An 11,162-nucleotide genomic window follows, 5' to 3' on the forward strand; every position below is an offset into this window, starting at 1 on the left:
GTTTCTCAACTTTGCATATATATATATATATATATATATATATATATATATATATATATATATATATATATATATATATATATATATATATATATATATATAGACAGCCTGTCCTTTCTCAAGACTGAAGTTACAGCGACCTTCCTCCACTTCATAAGGAGTTGGAATTGGCACAGATGTCCGCCACATGAACAGAGCCATAAAGCATGCTGAAAAGAAGATGGGCACAAAAGCAGAATACTAGAAAAGGGTGAAAGAGAAATAAAGAGTGAAAGAAAAACGTGCTGTCGCCCCCTGTTCACCGAGCAGTCGCGAGGAGCGGGCAGAAAAAAAAGAGAAAAAAAAAGGAAACTGAGGAGCGGGAGGGGAGAATAGGCACCCCTCAAGGCAGAAGGGCGGCGAATACAGAAACAGACGGTGGCGGATTCGCGGTACAGATAAGAATTATAGATGCATGTACTCGCGTGCCTGCTGGCCAGAATGAGTAAACAAATAAACAGAATAAAACGCAGACAGGACAGGAGACTTCCCTGGAGCATCTTCGACGCGAATAGTCAAGGTGGAATCAGCGGCACAGTTAGCTTATCTAGAGACACATGCACTGTGCATGAAAATACAAACACACAAAAGAAAAAGAAAATAGGCGGCAAAACATCCGAGTTCGGGGAAGTGTCGTGTGGGGTGTAAATGTGAATGGCGGGAGCATTTAGGCAAGAGTTCTTCAATTGCACCCCGCTCGGCAAGGTGGTCGAACTGGGAAGATATGGGGTAAAGATGCGCTTTTTTATCCCGCGCGCGTTGTCAAAAACGTGGGGAATTCCGAGAAAAACCTAGGGAAAATGTGTCTCCCTCCAACCGGACATGCCGTCATTAAAATTCAAGTGACCAGGACGTTACAGACGTGGCGTCACATTTTTTTTACCAATCAGCGTGTCCAGCCTACCTACCCGCAAACGCTGGTGTCAAAACTGCCTTGAATTTCATGATGAATTTCATGAAGCAATGCTGCTCTCATTGCTGTTTTTTTCTACCCACGTTTGATGATCTTGGATTGCGCAGATGTGTAGGGGAGCAATCCCTCCTAGCTTCGTGGTCTGTACCGCCAGCATATGTGAGCGCCTAGAAAGGCTAGCGTCAAGTCAAGAAATCGCATAACGTTGTTTTCTGGGAGTTCACTCGTTATTTATAGTCCTAGTTCTTCTAGTCCTTAGCAAAAGCAGCAATGAGAGCCGCAATGACAAGATCCTGTCATCATGAAGTTAAAGGCAGTTTTGACGCCCAGAACAGTCGGCTGAAAGCAGCAGGTTACCCGACGAGACTGCTATCCAGTGTCGCAGAAGGGATTCTGCAAGCACTTAGAGGAAGAAATTATGTCACAACCACATCAGAAGAAAGGAAGCCGTACGCGGTCTTTCCTTACATTAATGACATTTCCCACAGTCTCAAATAGGTAGGCGCAAGAACTTGTGTAAAAGTGCTCATGTCAGCACACAACAAGTTAAGAAGCCTGTGCGCCAAAGTCAACAGCGAGCAAAAAAAAATAAATGCAAGAAAAAGCACTGGAAAAATCATGTGAAATGTGTGAAAAGGGGGTTTATGAAATACCTGTCATGAGGACGCACCTACATTGGTGAAACTGGGCGCTGTTTGAATGAACGGCTTCGAGAGCACAAAATATTCCTAAAAGGCGCAATCAGCAGTGAATTAGCAAAATATTGCAGAAAGCATGAATGTGACCTGCAGCTTAGAAACACAATGGTCATCACATCATATTTTGATCAATACACCAGGGAGATTGAAGAAGCCTTCAACATCCGACAAAAGAGCGACGTATGCGTCAGCATACTTTCGATGGCGTTTCGTGACAGCGAAATTGATTTTCTGCGTGCGTTTCCTTAATAATTTACCACGTGTACATCTTAGGCGTTTGCCATGCTTTTGTCCTTTCCTTATTGCACGAGCGAGATGTATCTATTCGATCGAACGTGGATTAAAAATCTGGTGGTTAGTCAGCGTCGTGTCCCGCCGGTCCCCTTGTTTCGTGCTGCGCTGCTCCCGCCACAAGAACATGAAATGTGCTAGAATTTTACACACAAAGGAAATATGAATTCAAAAAGTCGCCCGATCCCGCCCATATAACAGGAAATAGCAGCGCAATACAGATGTAATTTCAGTTTATTAGATGTTCTCTTTGCATTTAAATGAATACAAACAGGAGACGCATATGTTGCACCATTTAAAGCACAATGTACGGAGCACTACGGCACCAGCATATAATAATGGCCAAATTTTTCTCTAGCTCTGAGAAATCTGAAAAAATGAAGCAATAAAAACATAATACAGGCTGAAAGTTGATGCACCTTAAGCAAACATTATAAAGGGTACAAAAGCATATATTCACACGCAGAAGCAAACGCATCTAAATAACAACCTGGGTGCCAAAAGAAAAGACGAGATGGGCGTACGATACAGATACGCTGTTTCAGGTCACGGATTTTCTGCAGGGTGAAACCTCCCTCTCGCTTTGCCTCTCGCACGAGCCTCGGAGTAAGGTTGAGCGTGTTATCAAAACAGGAAAAAAAAAGTTATTTCTACTAGGCGAAAATAAAAAAACGAGCATAAACCAACATACCTTGACGACGTTGCCAACGGAAACCCGGGGATGAAATAAAATGCTTCAACTATATATATGAATTCAACGCACCCTTCTGTCCTGCGCCTTCTCACGGCACAGCGAACGCTCAAACATACGCGTTACATCCTCGCTACACCCCCGTTTTATTTTCTTGTGACTATGTGTGGAGATAATACTGCTTGGAGCCGGAGGGAAAGGGGGGACGTCTTAAGGTAGGAGTCCTGCCGCGCCGCACCCATGGTAGAACAGACCGCGCGTGTGGCACAATACGGCGTGGGAGGCGAGATCAAGGCACAATTAAGTAATCCGGTGGGGGTGGGATCGGAGTCAGCGACGCGAACACAACACAAATTATACCGCTGCGACAAGACGGCAATGTAGGCAGATCAGGTTAATCCATGGGCACTCGCAGCAAGAGTCTGGTGGGCCTCCAAAGATCTCTCCCGCCTATGACCGCTGTGACATTCCGTGTGTGCTACGAGGATCCACGTTCGACGGCGCGGCGTAGACGGAGACCCGTGACAGCGGCATCATCAATTACCCAGCCATGCTCTTTGAGTGACGACCAGAAAAACCGGACCCGCCGCCGCCCCGGGGAAACAGGCTTTATCCTCCCCAATTTCCGGTTACATTCCAGGACAAGGGAGCTGTCAGCGGGCCAGAGCGCGCCGTACCACAGCCGACGCTATGCGATACCGCGAAGACGACATTCTTTCCCTCCCCCCCCCCCCCCTTTGTCGTGGGCTATCGCCGGGAAGGCACCCACAGCTTCCCAGAAGGGCCGCGACGGACACCTGTCATGGCGGACAGGCAGTACTCGCCAAGAATGTGGAAAGACAGGCGCTAGTGAATTAGCTCCGAAGAGAGAGCCTGTGTATACTCTCACTTGAGAGAGAGTGGTGGCGTTTTTGTTGTTTATTTTGTTTGTATTGTTAACAGACTCTGGGTTCGAGGCTAAGCCCAACCCAAAGGGGTGGTCCCCATCTCGCATGTTATTTTGGATTGGAGAATTGATGCTTTGGGCGGGCCACTGGAAATGACCGCCCTTAGTCCTTTGTTAATCAAGTGCTTAAAAGCACATGTAAACGGATGCAGTCCAGTCTGAGCTGGGGCTCCATGCTTAGCATGTAATGTGATGCTACTTAGGCACTAACCTGCCCGGTCGATGAGTAAAGTAGTGCAAAGTTTGTTCTGTTGTAAAATTATGCTCTGCTGTCATCATCTACAAGCTCGCCTCCTGTTCATCTTCCAAGCCGAACGACACTAGAGGAAGGGTTTGTGAACCATCCTCGAAGAAACGGAAGAAGAACGCTCAGGACGACATCGTTCGCCAAGAGGGCCTTCAGCGCCGAAGCCCGACGGCGTGCAGCTTCTGCCAGCAACCGCTCGAGCCCAACTCCGGAGCCACTCCATCGCCCCCATGAAGTCGTCGGCACGTAAGCTCGGACGCCCCAGCCTCTGATGTATAACCTTAATCATGTGTAATTATTGAATATACCTGTTTGTTTAAACTGAGCCATACGGTGTCTCTTTGCCTCTCCGTCCCGTGTGGACCTGCGCATTATGGGGGTCATCACACTGGTGTCAGAAGTGGGGTCTCAAAAGCAAATGTCCTCTGAATGCTGTGACATTCATGACTTCAAAATTGTAATCAAAAGGGAATCACGGGACTGATTGTGGGACTTTTACCCCCATTTGAGAGGCTTGAGGCACTGGAGGGCTTGAAAAAAAAAATGACTGTATCTGAGGGAGCTCCCACTCCACAGCCGTCGCTCGGAGCAAGCATGCTGGCATTAGGAAGCGTCATTCCGACGTTTACGGGAGATAAGACAGGGGTTCCAATCTGCGATTTCTTTTCCATGCTAGAAGAGATTGGGAAAATGGGGGGATGGTCCGATGCTCAAATGCTGGGAATGGCGAGGTGTAAGATGGCAGGAGCTGCTCATGATTTTGCATGGCGAGACGAAAAAGTAAAATCCACAAAATCATTTGCGGAATTTAAGAAGCTCGCGTTTGAGCATTTTGACACTGAACCACGTCACGTGCGAGTACAGAGGTTCCGTGACGCCGGACAGATGGTAGGGGAGGACGTGCGAACGTTTGCGTCGCGGCTTCAGCGCTTAGCGCGCGATACGTTAAGCAGGGAGGAGGAAGGAGACCAGCTTAAGAAGAAATACGCGGAGGATATACTTAAAGAGGAAATGACCGCTTTGTTCGTGGCTGGTCTGCAAGACCCCGTGCGCCGGTTCGTGCTCTCGCGCAAGCCGAGCAATTTCGACCAAGCCGTGGAGGCCGCATTGGATGAGGAACAAAATGAGGCGTTAACAACAGCCGCAGCGAGAGTACGCGTCATAGAGAGAGCGGTGCTCAACCCTGAGGTTGCTCTCTTGACAGAGCGGTTAGATCGCTTAGAACAGCTGCTATCTCAGCAGGTAGAATGCCAGGTTGAAGCGCGCGCTCAACAGCGCCCATTCGCTGGAAACCGGAGACCGCCACAAAGCTACAGGCGCGGTATGCGAGATTTTGAAGAAATCGTATGCTTCGCTTGCCAGGGTCGCGGACACATCGCCAGGTTCTGCCAAAACGTGCGCCGTGGGGAGCCACAAAGAGAAGCAGGCGAGACACGCCCTAAGCAAGCCTACAGCGGGGCTCCAGATACCGAGTCAAAAAACTAGTTAGTCCTCCCCAGCCTGAGGAGCGTGGGGAGGGAGCAGTAGATGACGAGGTGGTGGTAGTTTGTGTGGCCGACGAGGCATGCCCTGTTGTGCGTTGCAAGTTAAATGGTTGTTGTATGTAATTGTTGATAGATATGGGGTCAAAGGTGACATTGCTTAAGGAGAGCAGTTTTAACACGCTTCGAAGGAAGGGGGACCGCGAGGTGTTGGAAGCGTCTGGTGGTATGGCAACCAAATTTGTAGGCATAACGGGGGATCCTCTTGGCATAAGTGGACTCTACCGGTTACACTTCTCTCTCGGCGGAATTGCATTGGAGCACCCCTGCTACGTATGCCCGGACACGGTGTCTCTGCCAAACGGAGTGTCAGGTATATTAGGGCAGGATTTTTTGAGAAAAGGGAAGGTAGTAGTCTCATTCTCTGAGGAAGAGGTTAATGCGGGCGGCTCAAAAGTTCCGTTTTTGAACAGGAGAGGGGCTGAGATTCGCATTACCGATATTGACACCCGTCAAACAGTGGGATCATTGGAGAAGGTATATTCGCGGGTTGCCGTCCGGCTGGTCGAGGAGGCGGTCGTCCTTCCTTGGTCGGAGCACATTTTGTACGCGTTTGTGCCTTCAGATGTAGAGAGCGGCGCCGTGGGAGTGCTTGAGCCGGTCGACTCTCTCAGCAATGGCCTGAAGGCAGCCGCGTGCCTCGTGACAGTTAATGACGCCCACAGAGTGCCCCTACGAGTGGTTAACTGTAGCCAGCAGCCACTGAGCCTTCCCAAGAACAAAACATTGGCTTTCTTCACCTCTGCGATAGAGCAACGTGAGCCCACCGATACGGTACTCGCAACTGTAGAGCATGCTAGTCCTTCGGCTGCTCCAAAGGTGTCGTTCGATCTTTCTCACGTAAAATCCAGGGAGAGGGAGGCTCTGGCTGGTTTGCTGAACGACTACTCGGAAGTATTCGCCGCGTCCAACCTGGATTTGGGCTGCTGTGGCGTTATAAAGCACAGGATAGAAACCGGCACTTCATCGCCCGTTTACCAGCGTGCGTACAGGATTCCTTACTCCCAACGTGAGGAGATGGAGCGGCAGGTGCAGGACCTGATTGATCGCGGCATTGTCGAACACTCAAAGTCACCCTGGGGAGCACCAGCACTATTGGTGGAAAAGCCAGATGGCTCGTATCGATTGGTAGTGGACTACCGCAAACTAAATGCCGTAACTCGCATCGATCCATACCCCATCCCCAATATACAGGAGACGCTTTCTCAGCTGGGCTCTGCCAGGTACTTCACGGTAGTGGACATGGCGGCGGGATTCTGGCAGATAGCAATGGATCCGGCAGATGCCGAGAAAACGGCATTCAACACGCCCTCAGGGCACTATGAATGGAAAAGAATGCCGATGGGTCTGGCCAACAGCCCTGCTGTCTGGCAGAGAACCGCTGATGTTATCCTGGCAGGTCTTCTGGGGAGGCTGTGCTTCGTGTATATGGATGACATCATATACAGTGACAGTTTTGATAACCATTTGCGCGATATTGAGCAGGTTTTGGTACGACTAAGAGCAGCGGGTCTCAAGCTGAAGCCCTCTAAGTGCCAATTCCTCAAAAACGAGGTGAAATACCTCGGGCACGTTGTTTCAGCTGACGGCGTGCGACCGGACCCTGAGAAACTAAGGTGTGTCTCGGATTTTCCATCCCCGACTAGCGTCCGCCAGGTCCGGCAGTTTCTCGGCCTGATCGGTTACTACCGAAGGCACATAGAGGAGTTCGCCAAGCTCGCTAAGCCGCTCACCGCCTTAACAGCCAAAAATGTCGCCTTTCGCTGGGACGAAAACGCGGAGAATGCTTTTGGGGCCCTGAAAAGGAAGCTAATGAGTGCACCGCTGTTGCGCCACCCGGATTTTAATTTGCCCTTCGTTATGGCCACAGATGCGTCAAAGTTCGCAGTTGGTGCCGTGCTATCTCAGGTTATCGAGGGCAAAGAACATCCCGTTGCTTTTGCTAGCCGACAGCTGAGCCCCACAGAGCAAAAGTACGGAGCTACGGAAAGGGAGTGCCTCGCCGTTGTCTGGGCAGTAAAGCACTTCAGATGCTACCTTTACGGCCGCAAATTCAAGCTAGTCACAGACTGCCATCCTCTGAAATGGGTGATGAGTGTCAGGGACCCTAGCTCGCGACTCGCTAGATGGAATCTACACCTGCAGGAATACTGCTTTGAAGTTGAGCACAAGTCAGGAAAGACACATCTGAATGCTGATGCACTCAGCCGCACAGCTGCCGTGGCAGCTATAGATGAGTTTGTCCCCGTAGTCGACCCCGCCGAATTACGCACAGAGCAGTGCAAAGATCCTGACCTGAAGCGAATAATCGAAAGCTTAGAGGGCGCACCGTCTAACCCCGAACAGCTAGGTTATTTCATTGACAAAGACGGCACCCTGTGTCGGCGCACGAGGCCAACCAGGAAAGGGAGACCAGAGAAAACCGCTTGGGAGAGAGTCGTCATACCTCGGTCGTGGACAGAAAGGGTTCTTCGCGCGTTTCACGATGCGCCATGCGCCGGTCATTTTGGCGTAGCGAAGACACGCAGGCGTGTGGAGCGTTTGTACTTTTGGAGTGGCATGCGACAGGATGTTAGAGACTACTGTGCGAAGTGTCATTCCTGTCTCGAAAGAAAAACACCCAAGGGACGAAGACCAGCTCCAATTCAGCCGTTCCCTGAGGTTTCGGCTCCCTTCGAGCGGACAGGTATGGACATAATGGGCCCATTGCCCACGACCACTTCCGGAAACAAGTACATTTTAGTATTTGTCGACCACCTTTCAAAATACGCGGAAGCGGTAGCACTCCCAGATCAGAAGGCAGACACGGTTGCAAGAGCATTTGTCGAACAGATCGTGCTCCGACATGGACCCCCGAGGCAACTCTTGACAGATCGGGGAACGAACTTCGTGTCGCAGCTAATGAGGAGAGTTTGCGAGCTGCTTAAGATCGCTAAGAAGCAGACAACACCGTACCATCCGGCTTGCAACGGCGCGGTGGAGCGACTGAACCAAACCGTGGCCGGGTTCCTGTCGCATTTTGTTTCGCGCGACCAGCGGGACTGGGACTTGTGGCTCCCGTATGCAATGTTTGCCTACAATTCCGCAGCACACGAGAGCACGGGCGAATCGCCATTCTTTCTTCTCTACGGCCGAGACCCGGACCAGCCTAGTGAAGTGCCAGAGGGCCCCCGTCGTGTCCCATACGCTTCACTGGACGACTATAAGGTTGAGCTAGAATCGCGCTTGCAAGTGGCGAGGGACATCGCAAAGGAGTCCTTAAAGAAAGCGGCGAAGCGCAGGAAGGAGGTGCACGATCGCAGTGCTAGAGACGCGCCGTTTGATGTGGGGGACAGCGTGTACATTGAAAACTGCCAAAGGCAGATTGGGCTAGCTCGTAAGTTCCAGACGAAGTGGAGAGGACCGTGCGAGGTTGTCGAGAAGCTTTCTCCGGTAAACTTCAGAGTCCGAGACGTGAACCGGCGTTTGATAAGGATACACGCAAATCGCCTCAAGTCGGCACCGGTTCAGTATTCACGAAATGAGGAAAGGGAAAGCGCGGATTTTGATGGGGACAGAAGTGAAGCGGAGCGCGCAGATAGTTCGCAAGAAACGCCCTCTCCTGCATCTGTTCGGCAGGCGCCAGAGGTGACGGCCAGAATGCCACCGGATTTACTTCATGCATTGCTAGAAGAAGAAGCGCGCGAGGTTGCCGCGCAGATAACGCCAGGAGAGGCTCCTGCCACGAGCCCTCGCGAGTCCCAAAGCAGACAAAGGGGCACAGACTTACTTAGTATGACTCATGAAGGCCGATATCCGCTGCGAAATCGGAAAGCTAAGTCGGACTAATGGCGTAAACAGAGCGGAGTTTTGAACTGGTTAGAATTGTGTAATGCCACAGCTCATAACATTGTTATGTGCTTATGTGTTAAGTTATCGGAGTTGGTAGTTAAACCTTTCTGTCATTAAGTAACACCTTCACAGGAGAGCATGCGGAGCGCATGCAGAACCTGCCCTACTTCCTTTCGTTATCTATATTTTTGTCTGTGCCGTGATCGTGCTAGAAGTGGGAGCTCCTTTGTAACTGTGGTAAATTTATTTCGTCCAGTTTGGACTAGAAAGGAGAGGCTTGGGTGCTGAGTTTCATGTTTATCTGTAAAAGAAGATTAGTGCTGCCCCTGGAGACGCCAGTATTGACAGCGGAGGCATATGGTGTTGTGCAGTGGTGTTGAGTGCAGCGAAAAGTGTTTTGTCGGACGCACTGTGCGAGGCGATTCAGAAAGACAAGGGGAGCTGCGTGGACTCAAATGTTCGGAGAACATTCTTCTGGAGGGTGAGCGAGTGTGACATTCCGTGTGTGCTACGAGGATCCACGTTCGACGGCGCGGCGTAGACGGAGACCCGTGACAGCGGCATCATCAATTACCCAGCCATGCTCTTTGAGTGACGACCAGAAAAACCGGACCCGCCGCCGCCCCGGGGAAACAGGCTTTATCCTCCCCAATTTCCGGTTACATTCCAGGACAAGGGAGCTGTCAGCGGGCCAGAGCGCGCCGTACCACAGCCGACGCTATGCGATACCGCGAAGACGACATTCTTTCCCTCCCCCCCCCCCTTTGTCGTGGGCTATCGCCGGGAAGGCACCCACAGCTTCCCAGAAGGGCCGCGACGGACACCTGTCATGGCGGACAGGCAGTACTCGCCAAGAATGTGGAAAGACAGGCGCTAGTGAATTAGCTCCGAAGAGAGAGCCTGTGTATACTCTCACTTGAGAGAGAGTGGTGGCGTTTTTGTTGTTTATTTTGTTTGTATTGTTAACAGACTCTGGGTTCGAGGCTAAGCCCAACCCAAAGGGGTGGTCCCCATCTCGCATGTTATTTTTGATTGGAGAATTGATGCTTTGGGCGGGCCACTGGAAATGACCGCCCTTAGTCCTTTGTTAATCAAGTGCTTAAAAGCACATGTAAACGGATGCAGTCCAGTCTGAGCTGGGGCTCCATGCTTAGCATGTAATGTGATGCTACTTAGGCACTAACCTGCCCGGTCGATGAGTAAAGTAGTGCAAAGTTTGTTCTGTTGTAAAATTATGCTCTGCTGTCATCATCTACAAGCTCGCCTCCTGTTCATCTTCCAAGCCGAACGACACTAGAGGAAGGGTTTGTGAACCATCCTCGAAGAAACGGAAGAAGAACGCTCAGGACGACATCGTTCACCAAGAGGGCCTTCAGCGCCGAAGCCCGACGGCGTGCAGCTTCTGCCAGCAACCGCTCGAGCCCAACTCCGGAGCCACTCCATCGCCCCCATGAAGTCGTCGGCACGTAAGCTCGGACGCCCCAGCCTCTGATGTATAACCTTAATCATGTGTAATTATTGAATATACCTGTTTGTTTAAACTGAGCCATACGGTGTCTCTTTGCCTCTCCGTCCCGTGTGGACCTGCGCATTATGGGGGTCATCACACCGCAGTGGACGGCCAGTCTGCCACCAACAACGCGCCACAGTCGTCGGAGGCGCTGAGGGATACAGAGTGCGCGCTAGGAGTCGCCCATTGCCTTCAAATCCGCTGCCGCGAAGGACGCCTGTAAGAGCGCCATTATGGTGTAGGGCCGTGAAGCTGCGCAAAAGACTTGCGATGCGCCGCGCGCCGCTGCATCAGTTCCAAATGGAATTATTTGGGCACACCGAGGTGCGCAGGAAAGCTGCCATGAATCCGTAGCTACGAAGTTCACGACAGCCCAGAGATGAGAGCAAGAGCTGCCGCGCGCTCGGGCTTGCGCGCGAGCGGCTAGGGGCTGCGCTAATACGTGTGCGCAAGAT

This window comes from Amblyomma americanum, chromosome 1, assembly GCF_052857255.1.
Source record: "Amblyomma americanum isolate KBUSLIRL-KWMA chromosome 1, ASM5285725v1, whole genome shotgun sequence".
In the NCBI taxonomy this organism is placed as follows: Eukaryota; Metazoa; Arthropoda; class Arachnida; order Ixodida; family Ixodidae; genus Amblyomma; species Amblyomma americanum.